The sequence below is a fragment of the Schistocerca piceifrons genome, chromosome 6 (assembly GCF_021461385.2).
Source record: "Schistocerca piceifrons isolate TAMUIC-IGC-003096 chromosome 6, iqSchPice1.1, whole genome shotgun sequence".
NCBI lineage: Eukaryota > Metazoa > Arthropoda > Insecta > Orthoptera > Acrididae > Schistocerca > Schistocerca piceifrons.
Genome location: NC_060143.1, coordinates 298,513,078 through 298,525,706, shown reverse-complemented (window position 1 = coordinate 298,525,706; position 12,629 = coordinate 298,513,078). Strand labels below are relative to the sequence as shown.

General features: G+C 36.8%; 1 protein-coding gene across 1 annotated transcript in view; it reads left to right on the top strand.

Annotated features, from left to right (window-relative positions):
* The window catches only part of LOC124802918 (multidrug resistance-associated protein 1-like), a 370,137-nt gene that overhangs the window by 302,333 nt on the left and 55,175 nt on the right, over positions 1-12,629 (top strand).

Here is a 12,629-nt window from a genome sequence, read left to right as displayed (position 1 = left end):
GTGGTTCAAACAAAACACCTGTACTCTGTGGTACTATTACTACAGCATTAGTAGAATAATCTATCATAGCAAGCATTAGAATAAAAATGAACATGGTTGATTAGTTCTAAATATTAGAGTTAACAATGAACATAAAATAAAAGAGTTTCTTGTGGTAACCTGTGGAATAAAATGTTTAGTATCACTTGTGCAATAGCTTCAATACTAAATTCTCACAACACATTCACATAAGCACATGGCTGAAATAAACACACACATTGCACACTCACACACTTCACACATTTACGCAGATTGTAGGGGTGTTTGGAACACTATCGCTCGGAACGTGGCGATGCCTCGGCCTTGAAGTCTGGACTGCGACCTCGCGATTCTCGCTTGCTGTATTTGAGAACAGCAGGTCTGCCTCTCGGTTGGTCCTCGTCATCTTGCGATACTACAGGAAATCTACCCAGAAATAGCTTTACATGATTCACATGAATGACAATCGAACGAAAGGGCAGTTCGAGCTTAAGAGTGATGGTGACAACACCTCCAAGATTGGATATGGTCCTTCACAAAAGTTCTTAAATTTTTTGACTTGACTCTTCTTTAACACCATGTTACTCAGCTACTCAAGATCCCCAACTCGATACTGTGGCACTGCTGCTTGCCGGTCATGTTGTCTTGCTTGCTGAAGAAAGGATTGATGATTCCACTGTTTCACTCCCCTCCATGCTTCCTTTAGCTTGCTTGCTGGATCCCTTATGTGTTCATTGCTGATTCCGGCAGTCGATTGTGCAAAGTCCAAGGGTGAATGCATTCTTCTTTCATAGACTATCTCATATGGACTTTGGTCAGTTGAGCTGTGCATTTTGGCATTGTAACAACTTACTTAGTACAGTAAAGAGACATCCCAGTTGTCATGTTTGCTCACATAATGGCTAATCATTTTAATAATTGTTCTGTGGACTTGCTCGACTCTTCCAGTTCCTTCACAGTGTGCTGGTGTAATCCTTAACTGAGTTATTTGCATGAGCTTACAAGGCTGTTTAAGTAACTCACTCATAAAATTCATTCCTTGATCACTAATTATACTTAATGGTGATCCAAACTTAAGAATCCATTCTTTCACAAAAGCTTTAGCTAGCTATAGTCTCAGTGCTCTAATCAGGTATTGGTATCATGAGAAGGTATCTAGAGAAATGATCTAACATTGTGAATATATATTTGTTTTCATCTGCCGTCTTAGGCAATGGTCCTATGACATCTAGTCCTACTCGTTCAAATGATTCACTTGTTTCTGGCAGTTCTTACAATGGTGCTCTACTTTTTCCTACATTATTCTGTCTGTTACTGGAATTGCATCTTGAAACAAACTCGAAAACATCAGCTTTGCAGCTCGGCCCCCAAAACATTTGAGCTATTTTAATATTTGTTTGCTTTTTTTACCGCAATGTCCTGATAATAAAGACTTGTGTTGCTATCTCATGATTTGCTCTTTCATACTTTCTGGATTAACTCGGCGGTTTCCTTTACTAGTTATTTTGTACAATAGTCCATATATTTTGACAAAATGTCAATCATTTTTCCATTATTTGCATTGTGGATCTTCTTCCTGAGCTGCCTTTAACTCCTCTTCTCAACTCATTGTAACATAAACATTGAATTTTCGACTCATTGCATCAGCATTCACATGTTGTGAATAATCTTAAATTGGTACTCACTCAGTCGTAATGCCCATCTTGTTAATCTGGAACTTGGATCCTTTAAGCTTAATAACCATTTAAGTGCAGCATGATCTGTAATAACTGTAAATTCTCTTTCCGTTAAGAAACATCTGTTACGTGTTACACCAAAGCACAAAGCTCCTTCTCAGTAGTAGTATAATTACATTCTGCTTTATTTAATTGTCTGGAAACAAATGAGATTGCATGCTCATGACCATCAACTTCTTGAGACAAGATTGCACCTACGGCAAAATTGGATGCATCTGTTGAAAGAATAAAAGGTTTACTGAAATCCAGATAACCTAACACTGGGGCTGTGGTTAGAGCAGTTTTAAGTTCTTCCATTGTCTTTTTGAATTCTATTCACCAATTAAATGTGACTCTTTTCTACAGTAGCTGTGTCATTGGACACGCTATATTCGCATAACTGGCTATAAATCGTCTGTAGAAATTTGACAATCCCAAGAATGATTGTAGTTCTTTCAAATTCTGTGGTTCAGGAAAATTCTTTACATCTTCAATTAATTTTGGATCAGGTTGAACACCTTCACTGGTTATAACATGACTAAGATAGTTAACTTTACATTATGCAAAATGACATTTATCTATTGATAAAGACAGGTTTGCACTTCTTATACACTCAAAAACAGCTTGTAGTCTCTAAGTATACTGCTTCATGTTTTCACAAAAATTATTACATCATCAAGGTAAACAAGTGCCTGTGTTGGGGGCCCCTCGTAAAACTGAATCCATCAGGCGTTGAAATGTACCTGGAGCATTACAAAGTCCAAACGGCATACGAAGATACTTGCATACTCCTATTGCTGTTACAAATAAAGTTTTTGCTGGATCATCTGGATGCACTGTTAACTGGTGATAATCACTTGTTAAATCACATACTGAAAAAATTCGACATCTGCTCAAGTAATCCAAGGTTTCCTCTAAATTTGGTAAGGGGTAAATGTTGGGTGTGGTCACAACATTCAAAGATCAGTAATCAACACAAAAACGGAACTGTGGTTCTCCAGGAATTGATTTCTTCTTTACAATTACAACAGGTGAACGCCACGGTGGGTCTGAAGGATCTCTTGGTTAAATAACAATTAGAGGCTGGAATTATAAAACCATGTCTTTTACCTACTCTCTTTGACTAAATGGTATTCGGTAAGGTTTCTGTGCACGTTCTCTGAATAAACCTGCATATTCCAACAAAACAGGCACTAAAATCTTCTGTTCATCAACTGTCAAGTGTTCTATCTTTTTCCAGAACTTGGGCTTCAGTTCATTATTAACTTTGTCTTTTCATTGCAATTTTGCGGTACTGTTACAAAAATCTGTGTTTATAACTTAGCATTTGTTACCTTGTCTGGAATCTGTATTATGTCACTTTTACTTACGTTTGACACTTCAGCAACTTTTGTTCCTCGTGGTAAAACAACATCCTCATTGCTCACATTCGTTATTGTAACCAGGACTTTTGCGACATTCTGTCTCACCATTGTAGCGACACCTACACTTCTAGCAACATAACAATGCATTGTATGCAGTAACTCACTTTTCTCAGATCGCTCAATTAATAACAAAGTTCCTTCCTTGTATCGGGGTGACTTAACTTCAACGTAGATTGTCTTTCCTGCTCCCTTGGGAATTTGCTGAGGCTGATCAATTTGTACATGGACTCAGACAGTTTGAACTGATGCATCCTTTCCCATGACGTCAGTAGTGCTGCTCCTTTGAGTACGATCTGAAGAATGATTTCCTAGGTTGTAGTTACTACAGCTTAGTCTGATCTTTCTTTCTGCGACAAACATCTCTGCCTCGTTAGTGGACAAAAAATCAAATCCAAGTACACTGTCATAACGTGTTTCGTTATTTGAAACTACTTGCACCCTTGCTGTGTATTTATCTTTATACTCATTTTCATTTTCATCTTGGCCTTGGCCAAGAATTAATTCTATGTCAACTTCTCCATGGTTACGTAGCTTTCCTCCATTTAACCCTCGCACTTTTAATAGCGGTGGTTTCAATTTATCCTTTTTATCTATGCAACACTACATTAATGAGGTCTGACTCGTGTGTCAGTAAGTAGTTTGATGTTTCTCCCACGATATGCAGCACCTATCACGAAGTCATTTTTGGTCTGATTTTTGCTGGAACTAACAGGAATCACTGTCTCTGGCACGGGGCGGGTGGTGTGGTGGCCCATATGTCCCCGTAATCATTTAAAGATCTGGCAGATAGTCTGTTGTTTACATTACCTTTCTTCTTGTAGCGACAATCTCTCAAAATGTTCCACAATGATAGCAGATTAGATTCTCTTTACAATCCTTATGCTTGTGACCCTGCTTACTGCATCTTAGCATTGTACTGTTCTGTTGGAAGCTCCGCATTCTTGTTTCTGCATCTCATTCGGTCATCTTAGTGCTTCAAGGAAACCAACAACTTATTCTACTGCTTCCTGAAACATTTTACATCATGCGAATCGAACAGCTTTGCTTACTTCCTCTCTGTGCAACCCATGAATGAATGTATCCAAGGCTCTCTGGTCGGCTTCGAACAACTGAATGCGATTTTCATTTTCATCTTTTACTAACTCGTATGTTTGAACATGGATATTTTGAATTCTGTTGGCAAACTGCTAGATAGATTCATCTCGTCACATTCGCAAACTGTGAAGCTGCTCTCTGTAAAATCTGATTGCATTTTTATGTTTAAATCTCTGAACAACAATCATTCTAAACTCATTGTAATTTCTGTTTTCACGCAAGTAGGCTCCGCACTAATGAAATCTTGTGGTGCTCCCTGAATTCTTAATTTGGCAACTACTAGCTTATCAGAATCTGTCCATGATACTAACAGAGAGGCACCTTCAAGTTTACGAAAAAACACATTCACATCATCTTCGGGTTTCCTGCTAAACACTGGTACTGATGGCAATAATGAGAAATTATTTATTGTTGTTGTACCTGAACTGCATGAACTATTATTTGACAAGTCTCTCGGAATGTTATGCTTGCTTCTTTCTGCTTTTAACTGTCAAATCTCGTCTTGCAGTTCATTAATAACAGTTTGTAGATCGACAACATTAGTCTGACTGGATTGTGACATTTTGTCAGTCACTCAAATATAAAATAAAAATCCATCACTGCCTTTCATATTCTAGCCAAACTGGAGTAGGCCAACCTGAATTCCAGTGTTGGATGTCCCCGCATAGTCGGAAGGTGTTCATGCTGCTGCTGCTGCTGCTGCTTGAAGTTCACGTTGTACTGCACCTCTTCTGGACTGTAGATTTTCCATAATTATCCCCATTCTGACACCACTTCTATAAGTGGGTTGTTTGTGTTGTTTCGCCAGATGACGATTACACGAATATTTTGTCAGGATTTGTAAGCGATGGGTCCTTGAGGTGCGGCAATACACGAACATGATAAGTAAGTTTAATCAGTTTTATTAACGAAGGCGGATTATAAAACACGCACACTACTTGCACTCATCATCACTGTGTCTGATGTCCTAACACCGGCTAGTTACGGTCGTATCGAAAGGCTCCAAGAAAAGACATATTCACGCCCGAGGCCGCGCTAGTTAATACCGCCCACTGCAGACAGCGGCCAGTCACATACTCTCCATCACAGTGTGGCTGGATGGGCATCTACTGACCAAACGAATCGTCAGCATTCCAGACAGGTTGGCTGGTGAGCGCATGTTAATGTACCGCACAGCTACGTGCAACCCGTAGACCCTTACACATTTAAATTATTACATGCGAAGCTAGATGAGTCATTGTTGTACACACACAAAAAATGCTGTTTTACAAAAGGTTTTACCAAAGGTTTCACCTAGAATGTCCTTGTCTATTGTTTCTACATTTCCATATGCAGAAATCTTCATCAGTGTACCACAAACAATTGGATGTTCATTAATTGGTGAAAAATACAAAAATCAATTATTTATTTTTTTATTGAATATTTGACTAAAGAGAATTATACCTTACATTTCTTTACATGTGCAAAATTTTGAATTGCAGTGTCACTCAGTATTAAAAATACAATTCTGCTCTGAACTGACTAATTTAAGAGGCATTATGAAGTAAACAGCTTTTCTCATTGATTTTGCAGCATTAACACAGCTGTGTAGAGCAGCATCAACAGCAGCTGGTTCTATAGTAGCAGCAGGCAGGATGCATTATCACCTGCTAACAAACATCTTGAAAAGCCCTATGAGTTTCTTTGATGCCACACCAACAGGCAGAATAATCAGTAGATTTAGTAAGGATGTGGATGTTGTGGATAACACTCTGGCAAATAATTTTAACTCCTGGATTCATCAGTTTTTCTTGGTAATCATTAAATTCTCCAGTTAACAGTGAGGGGTCAGTCTTTCCTAAATGTTTTGTGCATTTTACTGTCAAAGGGCTGCTGTCTTTGTCCATTGTTGTCATTGTGTTGTATTGTTTAGGGTAATCCTTTGGCAATAAATTTCAAATACTGGCTGTAGCAACTTACCTTGTCAATAATTCAGAATTTATAACTGACATTAGGCTAAGCTGAAAACTGAGCACATATGTGTTGTGAAGAAAGGCTGCTTTTTGTGATTCATGTCTGGCCATAAGAGTATTATGGACAGTAGTCTGGAAAAAGCTAATGTTTGGATTCACTGGCTTTTTCATATGGTGATTGTCATGTCGCATTGAAGTATGATCGATAGTCATTTCTGATGTTGCAAATGTTTATTAGCTGAGGGTTGCTTTTTGTCCAACGTCATGTTTTAGCTAAAGCTTAAGCTTAAAACTTTGATAATACCAGATTACATCATTAATCTGTAATGAGCTACTTGGGACATTGAGCTACGTATATCAAAATAATAATAAATATTCCTGAACAACCTTTGAAACTTAGTCAGTAGAGCAGGGATTCACCCTATGTAGTTATTAAGTTCCCTTCCTGGATTTTTTTATTACCATGGTTCTTAGTTTATTCAAAGGTGTCTCACGTCTTGAAAATTTTATTGGAAGTATTCTTCTTTCAAGAATAACAACTCTGATACACAGTCAGCTGCAGGAAAAATAGCTGGCATAAAATGTGCTATTTCCAAAGGTCTCACGTCTTGAAAATTTTATTGGAAGTATTCTTCTTTCAAGAATAACAACTCTGATACACAGTCAGCTGCAGGAAAAATAGCTGGCATAAAATGTGCTATTTCCAAAGATTGATAGAAGTGTTGCCTTATTCTCCTTCACCACTGCAGAAGGATCGAGATTTGTGGCTAAGTGTTTGCTTGTGTTTTGTGAGTTTCTTTAATACACATTTTGTAATAATGTGGTTGCTTGGCTTGGTACGTAACAAACTACTCATTGGGAAACAGGCTATCTATTTGAGGGCATGCGGGCATGTTTAATTTACTATCTTCCTATTACACGTAATTCTGTAAATACTATAGTGGAGGAGAGTTTTCAGAGATATGAAATGAATCAATTCATTTATAATTTTTATTCACAGTGATCATTCTTGGTAAGATAAAATCTACTGTGTGCGTGTATACTTTGGGTAAATAATTGGGAGGACACCTATTGGGCAGTAACATTGAAACAATTCTGTTACCTACATTCTTGTTAGGAATAGAGCTGGTCTGCAACATGTTCAGCATCTTAAGTATTGTGTGATATTTTAATACATTTTTATTTTGGTATAAGGACTTGAAAGAAATCTCAGTAGCAGGTAAGAGTAAAATATCTTAATTTTTCTTCTTTACTTTGTTTCTGATATTTGTTTAGTGCCTACTCATTTCTGATATTAAATGCCTATTCAGTGAAATATTTTGTGAAGTTTCTGTAATTTGTGATTACGTCTTAAGAAAAGTCTATGAATATTATTTTATTTGGATTGTTTGTCTATCTGTTCATTGTGTGTGTTCTTCGTGTGCTTGTTTCAGTAATCTTTTTACTCCTGTCATCATTGACTACATTTATTGGTGCTCTGAGTGCTGCCCATATCATCCACTACAGTTTGCTTTCAAATATAATGCGGACGCCATTATCATTTTTTGATATAACACCTGTCGGAATGGATTATAAATAGATTCTCTAAAGATATAGACACATTGGATACTGTTCTACCACATAACATAAGGGGTCTGGTGAACTGCTTTTTCGGGGTATGTGTATAGGTTTATTACTGCATAAAACTGAAGCAAACTGGGTACATACTCATAAGGTACTAAAATGATTTTCTTGACAGTTTTCGAGTATAAAAAGAGTTATAAAGTTTTCAGTGTTGTTATGATAGATTTGTGACAATAATGCTGGTGTTAAGTGATAATATAAAACTTGCTTCAGCATAACCAATGATGACAGTGAAAGGAGAAATTGAGAAGAATTTCTTACAATCAGATGGTGTTAATAAATTGTGTGTCATGAAGATTATTAGAAATGTTACAGAATATTTATTATGCAAAAACAATCCAGGACAGAATATGGTGGCAGATTGTATCTTGTGGCTTTTTTAAATACTTTGAGTCTGAATTATTCTTAATCCTATAACTGCCTTGGTTGTTGATTTTAAATCCTGCTCTCAGTTCAAAGGATTTTCAGCACCTCTTCATATATGAGCAAATACTCATTGGTTTCACACCAAAGTCAGTGTTGTAAACACGTTGTAAACGTGCAGGATTAAAAAAAGGCAATAATATATAGCTAGCGTGTGTCTGGAAGACTTGCCCCTTTTCCTACTGTATCTTAATTTTCCAGTTTTCAATTATGATTGATTATTGGGCTTGAGGGATGCTGAGAGGCGTTGTTAGCATTTGTTTATTCCCACTGGAAATTAACTGTCCTCAACAGTTGTGTATTAATAATAATAGTAACAAAACCGACTAGAATTTCAGACTAAATTCAGTGGGAGGTAAATGTTCACCAATTTTGGTTTTCAACATAAGACAGCATGTTAAAGAGTCAGTCACATACTTTTGGCGTCTGAATGTTCAAACTCTACCAAAAATAGTTCACTGTCTCATATAAACTGAGTCAAAATAAACACAAATGATTGTACATCCAACAGCTTTCTGGCTTTTACGAGGTTTGAGAGATCAGGAATTAAATCGTACATCCCCCATACACAGCTCACTGTGCATCACTTAAATTGTATCGTACTGTTCATCACCACTGCTGTCTACCAAAAATACTGACCTATATCACACAGCATGTGCAATGATTTATGCTTGTGATCCCATGACATTATCATTATTGAGACAGCAAAGCTACATTTTTGCTTGCTATTTTAATGCTTTACACTGTACCTAGAAGCCTTGCACATCAAACTACACAAATCTTTAACTTACGTCTCATTACATACTCGCACACTATATACTTCTCTGAATCTTTAAAATATTACTGATTTTTAGCTACAAAAAAGTTTACATAAAGGTGTCTTGCTTGAAAGTTTTGCATTCTTTCATGATATGAAGGGCGGGTTAGTAGTCTTTATGTTGTTCTATCTTGGATCAGATGTTCGTATTAATGTAGGCTACTTTGTTTCAGCTCAAAGAGTTCTTTAAATTGCTATGCTTAACTTTTTTTTAATAAGGAGTCATACACTTGGCATTGTGACTGAGGTTCAGATCTCACATTGGCAGGCTGCTGTGGTTAATGTGCACATAAAGGAATCTGATCATGTGTGTCCAGTGGAACAGCCACCTTACATCCTGACAGCCATATCTACCTCCTGATAACACTGAACAGGCATGACAGTTTGTCATGTTACTGATTTTACACCTTCAGATATAGCCACCTTCCATTTCTACACTCTTACACACACCTGTGCTGCAATCTACCATTTGTTTTGTATGTGTAGAGTTCCCTGCAGATGCATTTCCAAATTTTACACATATGATGTAGTTATATTTGTGTGTTACATCAATAAACTTCAGATTTGGAGTTAATGCCATGTAAGAACATTACCAGAATCTAACCTTCCGGTAGTCTTTTGAAAGATCAAATTGCTGGTTTGGTAATTCATGTGTAAGTTCTTCATTTTGAAGTTCAGATTTCTCCTTCATCCCATCACTGCCAAAAGAACTGATTTTGTGTCCTGTCCAACTAGAAATCTGAGTGCGATAGTTGGAATTACTATTCACTGCTAAGTTACACAAGGAAGGAGGTGGCCAGGGATCTTACAAAAAAACTGGTACGATATAAATTAGACTGTTTCCTTTCATCATCCAGTGTAGATTGTGGTACCAGTATCTGCAGAGGCTGCAATTGACAGTGAGCTACATTTAAAAAATGCCACTATGGCAAAGGCACTAAATTACTAACTGCAGTGAAAATATTGGGTAATTTAGGTGTCTTTTTGTGGCACTCATGCTTATGTGAATTAAGTGAGAATTAACATTTCTGTTTTACCTAAAAACAAACAGCTAGTTGATAAAGAATTTCTACGTCTACACGGGTACTCTGAAAATCACACTTAAGTGCTTGGCAGTGTGTTCATCGAACAACCTTCGCAATAATTCTCTGTTGTTCCAATCTCGAATAGTACGCAGAAAGAACAAACACCTATATCTTTCCGTGAGAGCTCTGATTTCAGTTATTTTATTATGATGATTGTTTATGCCAATGCATGTCGACATCAACGAAGTATTTTTGCATTTGGAGGAGAAAGTTGGTGATAGAAATTTCATGACATGAGTCCGCTGCAACAAAAAATGCCTTTGTTTCAATGATGTCCACCCCAAATCCTGTATCGTTTCAGTGACACACACACTCCCCTATTTTGTGATAATACAAAACGTGCTGCTCTTATTTACACTTTCTCGATGGACTCTATTAACCTATCCAGTCAGATCCCAAGGGAGTACAGACAAGCATAGTGTAGGCAGATTCTTTAGTAGATCTGTTACATTCTCTTAAGTATTCTGCCAATAAAATGCAGTGTATGTTTTGTTTAAAGTTGTTTGTAATTGTAATGCCTAGGTATTAATTGAATTTATGGTCTTCAGATTTGACTGATTTATTGTTTAGCTGAAGTTTAATAGGTTGCTTTTAGAACTCTCGTGGATGACAACATACCTGCCATTATTTAGGGGCAATTGCCAATTTTCACTTACACAGATACCTTTTCTAAATCATTTTGCAATTTGTTTTGATCTTCCAATGACTTTATTAAATGGTAAATGACAACTTCATCTGCAAACAACCTAATCAGACTGCTCATATTCTCTCCTAATTCCTTCATATAGGTAAGGAACAGCAGAGAACCTATAACACTACCTTGGAGAATGCCACAAAATCACTTCTGTTTTGCTCGATGACTTTCGGTAAATTAGTACAAACTGTGACCTCTGTGACAGGAAATCATGAATTGGGTCACATAACTGAGATGATATTCCATAAGCACACAATTTCACTACAGGCTGCATGTGTAGTACAGTGTCAAAAAGTCTTCTGGAAATCTGGAGATACAGAATCAATTTTAAATCCCTTGTCAATAGTACTCAGTGCTTTGTATGGGGAAAGAGCTAGTTGTGTTTCACAAGAACGATGTTTTCTGAATCAGTGTTGAATATGTGTAAATACACAATTCTCTTAGAGGTTATTCATAGTGTTAGAATAAAATGTGTTCCAAAATCCTGCAGCATATTGACATTAATGATATGTGCCTGTAATGTAGTGAATTACTCTTATGTTTTTTGAATATTGGCGTGACCTGTGCAGTCTTTGGGTACATATCTTTCGTCGAGCGAATGATGGTATATTATTGGTAAGTATGGAGCTATGATATCGGCATACTCTGAAAGGAACCTAACTGGTATACAGACTGGTCCAGAAGACTTGATTTTGCTAAGTGATTCAAGTTGCTTCACTAAGTAGAGGATACCTACTTGAAGGTTACTCATGTTGACAGTTGTTCTTGATTTGAATTCTAAAATATTTACTTTGTCATCTTGGGGAAGGAATTTCGGAATGCTGTGTTAAGTAACGCTGCTTTGTCAGCACTGTCGTTGATAGTATTTCTTTTGCTATTACACAGAGAAGCATTGATTGTGTCTTGCTGCTAGCGTACTTTACATGACTGGAATCTCATTGGATTTTCTGCCAGGTTTCAAGAAAAAGCATTGTTTTGGAAAATGTTATAAGCATCTAGCATTGAAGTCCGCAATAAATTTTGAGCTTTTGTAAAAGATTGCCAGTTTTGAGATTTTGCATCTGTTTAAATTTGGCATGCTTTTTTCATCGTTTCTGCAATGGTGTCCTGACCTGTTTTGTGTACCAAGGGGGGTTGGCTCTGCGTTTGTTAATTTATTTGGTATAAACCTCTCAATTGCTGCAATGATATTTCTCTGAATTTAAGTCACATCTGGTCTTCACTTATCAGTATGTTGTTAATTTGGAGGAGTTGATATTGTCTCTCAGGATGCATCAAGTGAATTTTATCTGCTTCTTTTAATAGGTATATTTTTTCATTTATTTTTGGAGGATTTAGGGTTACAATTTTTAACTTTTCTATGAGAATCTCGTGTTCAGTAATCCCTGTATTTGTGTTGATGCTTGTTATTAGCTCAGGATTATTTGTTGATAAGGGGTCAAGTTTGGTTAGCAGAACAGTTTACTATTAGAGTGGGCTCGTGAACTAAATGATTGAAATAATTTTCAGAGAATTCATTTAGCACAGTTTGAGGTGATTTTTTAATGCATATCCCTGGATTGAAACCTGTTTTTTTTTTGCCAACACATTGAGGTAAATTACAGTTAACACAAACTATAATTGTATAAGTCGGAGTACATGTTTAAAATTAATCTCAAGTTTTCTTTGAACCTTGCAGCAATTTGTATCATCTGAGTTAGGAGGTCAATAAAAGGATCAAATTATTATTTTATCCTGGCTGCCAAGAATCACCTCTGTGCATACTAACTCACAGGAACTATCT